Consider the following 10,837-nt stretch of genomic DNA (forward strand, 5'->3'; position numbering starts at 1 on the left):
GAGCCCTTTATCGTTATGCAATGCTCCTCTTTATTCCTTGTAATCTTCGTCATTTTAAATTATATTTTGTCTGAAATTACTGTAGATACTTGAGCTTTTCTTAATTTGTATTAGCATGCTATACCTTTCTTTCTTTTTTTTTTTTTTTGAGTTTGGTTTGGTTTATTAGTTTGATAAAGAGGACTAGTTTTGTCCTTAAAATTACAAAGCAGATATACTCCATAAATTGAATGAGCTATGTAGCTTCAAGGTGATGAAGGAAAATATGTTAAAAGTATACTTAATGTACAATAAACTGGAAATTATATCATTTCAACTACTTGTGCTTATGATTAAAAAACTATAGATGCCAACAATGTGTGAGGAGGAGATAACATAATTTTAAAAGTCGTTTTAGGTCTCAAAGACCATTGACACATCCATTTTTCTCTTTCTAATGTTTTTGTCTTTTTAAGTTGCTTTTATAATTGTCGTTTTAATACTTTTCTCTTTTTAGAATAATTAATAGTTCTTAGGTTATAAAATTTTCAAGTCTGTTTCACCTAGTTACTGCAAACCATGGAAAGGATACCCAAAGGTACTATTCAATTATCAAATGCAGTAGTACTTTGGTTAAAAATTAGATTTTAAAGAGTCCTTCCTTAGTGGTTTAGTTCAATAACATTTAAATGACATTCACAGAGTGCTCATTTTGGCACTATTCTAATGGCTAAAAACTGGACCAAATATCCATATAAATTGTGGCATACTTATACAATGGAGTATTATAATAATAAATATGAATGAATTCATACTATATAATTTGTGGATCAATCTCACAACATAATGTTGAATATCAGAATCCACACTCAAAAGTACATATTGTGTAATTCTATTTATATAAAGTTCAAAAACAAGAGAACTATCTATGGTGATAAAACTGGCACAGTGTAGGGTAATGACTGAGACAGGGCAGGAAGGAGGCTTCTGAGGTGCTGTTGACATTCTACATCTTGATCTAGGCAGTGCTTAGGCAGGTGTGTTCACTGTATAAAAATGCATCAAGATGTATAAATTTATGTTTACTTTTCTAAATGTCTGTTAGACTTCAAGAGAAGTTTACTAAAAAGTAAAAATAAAAAGACTTTGTGCTTCTTTCCACCAAAATAAAATAATGGCAAATATTTTGCCAAATAGTCTACTCTACCTATCTTTTATTGTTGCTGATAATAGAGATGATATTCTGATTAACACTCTGTCACTCAGAATGTCACTTAGCCTTAGCCTGTGTAGCCAGTGCAGCTTCCTCACGCCACTTAGCTTTCTTTGCTAGGTTCCAACTTGTTAAGGATTCATGTTGTTCTGCAGCCCTTTTGGCTGACGCTATCACAGCAAAACATGCGATAATTGTGAGTCCAATCATTATGTAACAAGCTTTCACTCGAGCTTTTTTTGTTTCTTGCAGCATCTATCATTTCTGGAGGGATCCGAGGCGGGATCTCTTCTATCGCTTTGAAACGCCCAGTCCACAGCAAAATTCTTGTCGAATTGCGAGGGCGTGTGCTCGGCGGGGACCCTGTGAACCTTTCCCAGATCTTGGGGCCCAGAGCCCCTGGGGGTCCCGCCTGTGGAGTAGCCGGGGAGACCCCGGGGCCGGAGAGTCGCCCCTGGGGCACAGCGGAGGAGGCTCCCCGGGCCGGGACGCAGGAGACTCCCCACGGCGGCAGCGAGCATGCTGCGCCCAGTTCCCTTGCCCGCAGCTGCAGGCTGAACCAGTGCGCCAGCTGCCGGGCAACCCGTCCAGACCCCCCTTCGACCCCGGGCCCATGTTATACCTTTCTTAATGCTTTTGCTCTTAACCTATCTTTGTGTGTATATTTACAATTTGTTTCTTGTAGACATTAGGGTTTGGTCTTGTTTCCTTAGCTGACTATCTCTAATTGGTGTTTTAATTGGTGTTTAGTTTAGTCACATTTAAAGTAATTATTGATATAGTTGGATCAATATGTTTGTAACTGGTTTGGTTCATTGCATTTTTCTCTGTTCCTTTTCCCCCTTTTACTGCCTTACCTAATTTTGAGTGTTTTATATGATTCTTTTTTCTCTCTCCTTTTAATGTATCAGTTATACTTTAAAATATTTTTATCATAGTTGCTCTAGAGTTAACCATATATATTTTAAAGTAATCTAAGGTCAGCTTCAAATACCATACCATTTGATATGTAATCATATCAATATGAAAAGAGTATTCTCAATTCCTTCTCCCCATCCCCTGTGACATTATTGTCATTCATTTCTCTTATCCTTATGCTAAAACCACATATGTTATTATTATTGCTTAGAAGTTATTTTTCAGAACAATTAGGAGTAAGGAAAATAAAATATTTTATTTTCATTTCTTCCTTCTTCAGCACTCTTTCTTTCTGTGTAGATCCAAGTTTCTGACCTATGTAGTTTTTCTTCTGCTTGAAAAATTTCTTTTAACATTTCTTGAAAGTGCCCTTTGCTGGAAATGAATTCCTTCAGTATTGATTTGACTAAGAAAGTCTTTATTTCTATTTCAATTTTGAAAGAATATTTCTCTAAATATAGAATACTAGGTAAAAGTCTCTCAAAACTATAAGTATTTATTCTTGATTGCATGGTTTTTGGTAAGAAGGAAATATAATTTGTACTATTACTCCCCTATAGATAAAATGTTCGATTCCTCTGGCTTCTTTAAAGATTTTCTCTTTGCCTTAGTTTCTTCATTTTAAATATAACATGTGAAGGTTGTTTTTTTAATATATATATTTATTCTGCTTCATATTCTCAGTAGGTTCATGGATCTGTAGTTTGGTATCTGTTATAATTGTGGAAAATCTTGGCCCTTATTTCTTCAAATATTATTTTTGCTTTGTTCTCTCTTCTCCTTCCAGCATTGTAATTGTGTACATATACACCTTTTGAAATTTTCTCACAGATCTCAGATGTTCTGTATATGTAAAAATAGCATATATGTTTTTCCCCTTGCATTTCAGTTTGGAAAGTTTCTATTGACCTTTCTTCAGTTTCACTCAACTCAGCTGTGTCACATTTTCTGATGAGCCCATCAAAGGTATGCTTCATTTCCATTACTGTGTTTTAACTTACAGAAGTTCCTTTTGATTCTTTCATAGTTGCCGTCTCTCTGCTTACATTACCTTATGTACTTTCATTGTATCTATTCATTTCACTAAAATCCATGATAAATTTATCACAGTTAGTTTAAAACTTCCATCTGATAAATCTAACATCTGTGTCACATTTGAGTTTGCTTCTGATGATTGCTTTTTCCCCTCAAGACTGTGTTTTATGTTGGCTTTTGGAATGTCTTGTTTTTATTTCTTGAAAGCCAGACGTGATTTTTCAGGTAATAGGAACCAAGGTAAATAGGCTTTTAATGTGATGATTTATGTTAATCTGGCTAGGAGCTGGGATGTATTTAATATTTGCTATAGCTGTAGGTACTATAGGGTCGAAATTCTTCTGCTACCCTTATTTTTGTTTCCTCTCTTGACCCGAGGCTTCCCTAAGTACTTGTTCTCAGACAGAGTTTGTGTCTGGTAGCTCTTTACCTGTCATCTGTTGTTACAGGGGGGCCCTGGTGGTAGAATGTGGGGGATGGTGAGTATTCAGTAATCTTAGGTTGAAGTGTCAGTCTTCCAGTGTCTGTGTCTCAGGACTGTGACAAACATTTTTCTCCTTTGCTCTGTGTTACCCTCCTGGTGCAGCAGATTGCACATCTATTTCCTTAAAGCCCTAACTCCTGTTTACCATATATTTTGTTTTGTTTCTCCATTAGATGAGACAAGAAGTGGAGGGGACTGGAGTTGTGGGGAATTACATTCCCCTTGTTGGAATAATTCAGAATTATGCCATGGCAAAGTCCTTTCTCCCGAAGAGTAGGTTTGTTTTCTGGAGAAGTCTCTGGGTATATTTCCCAATGGTCTTGACAATTCCATCCCCATCTACCCCCAGCAACTCTAAAGAGACCGTCACCATGAGAACCTGGTGGAGTTTTTAGAGGGAAGGATGAAAATGTGGGTGTACTCCTGAGACTATAGGCCCAGGAGTTTCTTGTTCTGCTGTCCATATTCAGCATATAGTAATTCTTCAATATTACTGTATAAATATTTTTATCAATTATGGCTGTGCCCCAGGTAAAGTACATTTTGGGTGCTGTATTTCTCTGAATGTGTCTGTCTCTTTAGATTTTTAGATTTTTGGTTTATTCTTAAACCTCAGTACTCTAATTGGACCAAGAGTGTAATTGATTCTAAGTTTGTCCAAGTTTTTTGTAAAAAGGATGAGAGTGACAACTTCTAAGAACGTTACATGGTAAAGGTGAAAACGAATTTCCCAAGTGCCTAAAGCACTAGAAACAGCATACCTGCTGTCCTCTATCAGGTATGATGCATTCTGTCTCTACCTTCACCTTTTCTGCACTTTTGACTGCCAGCGCATACCCATTGTTCTCATAGCTGTTGCATAAAATTAGTATCAGTCCCTGATTCACTCTTCTAATCATACACCTAGCATCTGAAAACTGAATCAAGAATTGCCCCTTCAACTTTCCAATGTTCCTTATCTATATCCTGTACTCATTCTGTACCTAGGGCAATTACTTCCTAAATTTCAATCTGGTATGACATTAGCTATACTTTGGCACAATTGTTTGAACTTTTTACATTTTAATGTAATTTTCCATGAAACATTATTTGCTTTTATTTGACACAAATATATACTTACAGTATGCTATTGACTGTGCTTGCACCTCCATTTCTCCTCACTCCAAATCATGAGCCTCCAAAATACATAACCATAACTTTACTACTTTAGACCTCTTGGAATTGATTTCAAGTATTGTACCTTTTGCAGCTTTCAAAATAATCAATTCTATTTGGTATTGTTCTGAATTTTCTACTATACCCTATATAGTCCTATTACTTATATCACTACAAAGATATTTTGAAATGTTCCTGTAGAATAGTGGTTCTATGTAGTTCAAAATTTTATATTGATATACTTTGTCTGGCATACTCAAAGGTTTAATGAAAATGTTCAAGCTTTAGAGACAAACCCTTTCAGATTTAACATTCAGAAATCAACTAATGTAATCTATTACATCAACATTAAAAAATTATATGAATTCACAAGCAAAACAAAATCACATATTTATATTAATAGATGCAAAAAAGTATTTTAACAAATCCAACACCTATTTATGATAAAAACTCTCAGTAAACTAGGAATAGAGGGAAACTTTTTAACTTGATAAAGACTATCTACAAGAAACCTACAGCTGTTTCAATGGTGAAAAACTCAGTGCTTTCCCACTAAGATTGGATGCAAGGCAAGGATCTTGCTTTTTGTCACTCCTTTTCAAAATCATACTGCCAAGTCCTTATTAAAACAATAAATGAGAAAATGAGATAAAAGGTATATAGATTGGGAAAAAAAATAACAGTGTTCACAGATGACATGATTGTCTATGTGGGAAATCTAAAAGAATCAATAATAAATCTGGAACTAGTAACTGTTTACAGTAAGTTTGCAGCATACTAGGCTAATAGAAGGTTAATTACCTTAAGTCAATTGTTTCCAAAATATACCAACAATGAAAAAGGGGAATTTGAAATTAAAAACACAATACCATTTACATTAGCACCCAAAAAAAGAAATACTTGGTATAAATCTAGCAAAATATGTATAATACCTATATTAGGAACTCTATAAAACTGCTAAACAAAATCAAAGAAAAACTAAGAAAGTGGAGAGATGTTCCATGTTCTAGGATAGGAGGAGACTCAATATTTTGTCAAGATGTCTGTTCTCGCCAGTCTCATGTATAAATTCTATGTCATCCCAATCTAAATCCCAGTGTTATTTTATGGATATCAACAAAGTGATTCTAATCTTTATAAGAAAACACAAAAGACCCTGAATAGCTAACACAATATTAAAGAAGCAGAACAAACTTGCAAGACTGAAACTTCTCTATTTCAAAATTTACTATAAAGCATTATAATCAAGATGGTGTGGTATTGGTAAAACAATAGACAAATCAATCAGAAACAGAACAGAGAGCCTAGAAATAGGTTCCCATAAATACAGCAACTGATACTTGACAATGAGCAAAGGTAGTACAGTGGAGTAAAGACAATTTCTTCAACAATGTTGCTAGAAAAACTGAATATCCTCATGCGAATAAACAAATCTAGACACAGAACTTACACTCTTTATACAAATTAACATAAAATAGATCATAAAAATTAACTAGATGATACAACGTGAAAGATGATCCGTGAAGGAAATTATAATTTCATTAAAATTAAAAGCTTCGGTTCTGTGAAAAACAGTATGAAGAGAATTAAAAAATCAGCCACATACTGGGAGAAAATATTTGCAAAAGACACAGCTGATAAAGGACTGTTATCCAAAATATACAAAAGAACTCTTAAAACTCAACAATAAGAAAACAAACCTGATTAAAAAATGGGACAAAGACCTTACTAGACACCTCACTAAAGAAGATCTACAGATGGCAGCTAAGCATATGAAAAGATGTTGTCAGGAAAACTCAAATTAAAAGACTGATATACTGCTATACAACTATTGAAACAGTCAAAATCCAGAATACTGACAACAGCAAATACTGGGAGGTATGTAGAACCAGGAAATTTCTTAATTGCTGGTGGGAATGCAAAATGGTACAGCCACTTTAGAGGACAGTCTGGCTGTTTCTTATAAAAACTAAACATTTGCTTACCATAAGATCTTGAGATCATACTTCTTGGTATTTACCAGAAGGAGTTGAAAACATGTCCATACAAAAACCTGCACATGAATGTTTATAGTAGATTTAATGATAACTGTCAAAACCTGGAAGCAACCAGGATGTGCTTCAGTAGGTGAATGGATAAATAAACTGTGGTATATGCAGATAATGTAATATTATTGAGCACTAAAAAGAAATGCACTATCAAGCCTTGATGACATGGAAGAACTTTAAAATGTTTATTACTTTTTCTACTGACTTACTTCACTTAGCATAATACCTGCTAGGTCCATCCATGTTGTTGCAAATGGCAGGATTTCTTTCTTCTTTATGGCTGAATAATATTCTGTTGTATATATGTACCACATTTTTATCCATTCATCTACTGATAGGTACTTAGGTTGCTTCCATATCTTGGCTATTGTAAATAATATGGCAATAAACGGGTGCATATATCTTTTTGAATCAGAGATATTTTTATCTTCAGGTAAATTCCTTGAAGTGGAATTGCTATGTAGTGTGGTATTTCTATTTTTAGTTTTTTAGGAACCTCCATATTGCTTCCCATGAAAGTACAGCATAGAGAATATAGTCTATAACATCTTTCTATGTTGACAGGTAGTAACTATACTAGTTGAGGTTAGCATTTAATAATGTATGTAACTGCCAAATAACTATGTTGTATACTTGAAACCAGTAATATATATCAGCAATGCTTCAATGAAAAATAACCAAAAAAAAGGTAAAAAACAGATGCATATTACTAAGTGAAAGAAGCCAATGACATTCTGAGAAAGGCTAAACTATGGAGACAATAAAAAGATCAATGGTTGCCAGGGCTGGGAAGGGGCAAGGAGAAATAGGCAGGGCACAGAGGATTTTTAGGGCTTTGATGATACTTTCTATGATGTAATGATAGACATGCATCATTATACGTTGTCCAACACCAAGAGTGAACCTGTATTTAAACTATGGGCTTTGGGTGATCATTGTGTATCAGTATATGTTTATCCTGGGTTAAAAAAATAAAAACAAAAAACAAAAAATCCACCATTCTGGTCAATTGATGCTGATAGTGGGGAGGCAAAACATGTTGGACCAAGGAGTATATAGGGAATCTCCTCTTTCAATTTTGTTGTCAGATTAAAACTTGTTTAAGAAAAGAAAGTCTTTAAAAGATGTAGAAAAGAGAAAAAAACAAGTTATTAGTAAATTAAATATCTATTCTCTATTTGTCACTCTCATAAGTTCTAAAAGCATATAAAAGAATAAGTCAATCACTACTAAAAAGTAATTTGCATTCAGTTGGCAGAGAAAAAATATATAATTTAATAAATGAATAAATATATAATTTAACAAATAATGATATATAATTTAATAAAACCTTGTATGTAATAAGATACTCTTTTTCAGGATTAGTTATGCAGCAATGATCAAGAAAAAAATTAAATGATCTAACACTAAAATTCTAAGAAATCCACATAAGTACCCTTGTAATCATACTTCTGACCTTGGTAAAACAACTAAAATATCTTAGGATAATGCATATTCTTTTAGTTTTTACATAGAAAATACTTACTTTTTCTTTCTGAAGTCCTTTTGCTGTATTTTTTTATGACTTCTTTTTCCATTAAACAGGAGATCCACAGTGTATTTGAGGCCAATTTCCTGTAATGGTTTTCTCTGTTTTATTTTGAAATGTTTGAAAAACTGATTTATCATGGAAACACATTTTAAGAGTTTACCATTAATCAAACTGAATTTTAAAAAACACACTTATATATGCTCATAATGTAGAAAAACTCCATACCTAACAACAGTGAACATTCTTCCTTTTAGAAAGTAAAATAAATATAGAATCTAAATCTCAAACTCAATTACTAGAAAGAATAAAACTAACTACAATTTTCTTTTGGAACACTTAGAATATTTTATACTTAAACTGAACAATAAGTTAGCTTTCCAATTCCATCAGGACTTACTGTCTAAATTATTCATAGAAAATTAAATATGCATTCTAAGCAAAATAATCCATTCTTCCACAAAGGATGGCACAAAAATAATTAACCTTTATCTGAGACTTTAATTTGAACTTTTGAACATATGATTTGTTCCACTTGTAACAGAAATACTTTGATGGACCACTTTGGCAGCAAGAAAACAATTACATCCATTACATTCTAGAAGAAACTGTAAGTGGAATAATTTCCTTTAAGAAAAAACAAACCTATAACCTTTCACAAGAAAATAGAAAATTATTTTAAAAATCAGAGTGACTTGTCATTGTCTTGTATTATATGCGATATTTGTGGTTGAAATATGAGGAAGGAAGGAAAAGTGTTGTGGACCATGAAAAATATAATTTATAACAGTGATTATTCCTGATAATGTTAAATTTGTAGCATAGTTCAAAGAATTACAGTACACTAGGATACAAGAGCATTTGATTATGGTCCTAACTTTAGTATTAGTTAGTAACTAAATAGATGTGGGTCAGTCTGTTACTATCTCTAGACTTGAGTTTCTGTGCACATTGTTCAGCAGTTAGTACATATGTAACAAAAACATAATGAAGACTTTAAAAGCATCTACCAAGTAATAGACAATTCTTATTCATAGTGTTGAAAAGGGAAATACATAACTCAATTGGGTCATATTTGTATTTTTTAAATACATCTATTTAATAGACATGTAGGCACAGGATTCCACTTAATAGGTTCAGATTTAATCGAAGTTTGCAGTATTTGCTAATGGAATACAGAGTGACATGTGCCTATATAACTGGTACTACAGTTTTGGTACCATTATTGGAAAGTAATTCCTAAAATTAAGCTAATCTTTAAGTTAATTTGCCAAAATATATATATACATGCCTTAGAAGGATTTAGAAAAAATACTCTGATATTTTAATTATTTTATTACACATAGAAAATAAATCTGAATAAGCCCAAACAGCTTTTCAGTGCTACCATTTGATATCTACAGGCTATATACTATTCATATTAGATTATGCATAATTCAAATTAGTAGGTTGATTTGCTTTGGCAGAGAAAATTAAGTCACGGATGTTTAATGGAATTGTGGCTTATAATGCATTGAACTGGAAATACATAACTGCATATTTTTGAAGTTCATTTGTGGGACACATTACTGGATTTATTTATTAAACGCTAGTAAATAATATCCTATATTAAGGGCATTTTAGTTTTCTTAGTGTTACTACTTCCAAAATTTATAAGCAAGTATGTTTGATTCTTTATTAGCCTTCTACTGACCCATGTTGACAGAAAGAGCAGTACAAAGAAATGGGGCTTAAATGCCGTCAATGCAGAGAAGTCTATTGCACTTACAATTACAGGCATTATATTAAGAATTCCTACTTTTTCATAGCAAAAAACATAAGTTTAGGGTTTTATAATCCATAATAAAACTATCAAGAGGGCTGGATGTTCAATTTATAAAGAAACATGTTATTTCCCTATAGAAGAATCTACATGAGAAGCCAAATTTTAATGATAAGGGAATGTGGGGAGTTTTAAATGAGAGAAAAGGTATCTATTACAAAGTTAACCCAAATTGCTTATGCTTTTCCATTTTAGCAGTTATTACACCATAATTACATATGTATTTGTGTTTATTCATTGCCTTTTTTAATTTACTAGAACATACATTTCATGAGGACTGTATCTGTTTGTGCTCAGAATTTAGGAAAGTATTCAATATGTGAGCAATAAATACTTGTGGAATGAATGAATAAAGAAAGGACTGGCTGGTAATATGTAGCTATGCTCTCAGAGACTTTTTAAAGTAGTAATTGAAGCTTTAACTACCAAAAGAAAATAAATTCATTTTTAAGAGTATTTTTCAAGTTAATAGAAAAATAGGAAACAAATTTTACTTTCAGCCTGTCTTTTCTCCAAAATTAGATAAGTGTATGTCATCTCTTTTTCTTAAGATTGATTCTGGTTACAATTCTGGTTTGGATAAATATAATATAAATAATTATACATTATGTGTATTATATATTCTTATATATATTATATATATGTATATAACAGT

The 10,837-nt window shown here is 32.7% G+C and overlaps 1 pseudogene; it reads right to left on the reverse strand.

The window, feature by feature from the left end:
• Window positions 1-695: 695 nt before the first annotated feature.
• Window positions 696-1,796, reverse strand: LOC118935440 (protein FAM162B-like; annotated as a pseudogene).
• Between the last annotated feature and the right edge of the window lie 9,041 nt (window positions 1,797-10,837).

The sequence above is a fragment of the Manis pentadactyla genome, chromosome 7 (assembly GCF_030020395.1).
Source record: "Manis pentadactyla isolate mManPen7 chromosome 7, mManPen7.hap1, whole genome shotgun sequence".
Classification (NCBI taxonomy): Eukaryota; Metazoa; Chordata; class Mammalia; order Pholidota; family Manidae; genus Manis; species Manis pentadactyla.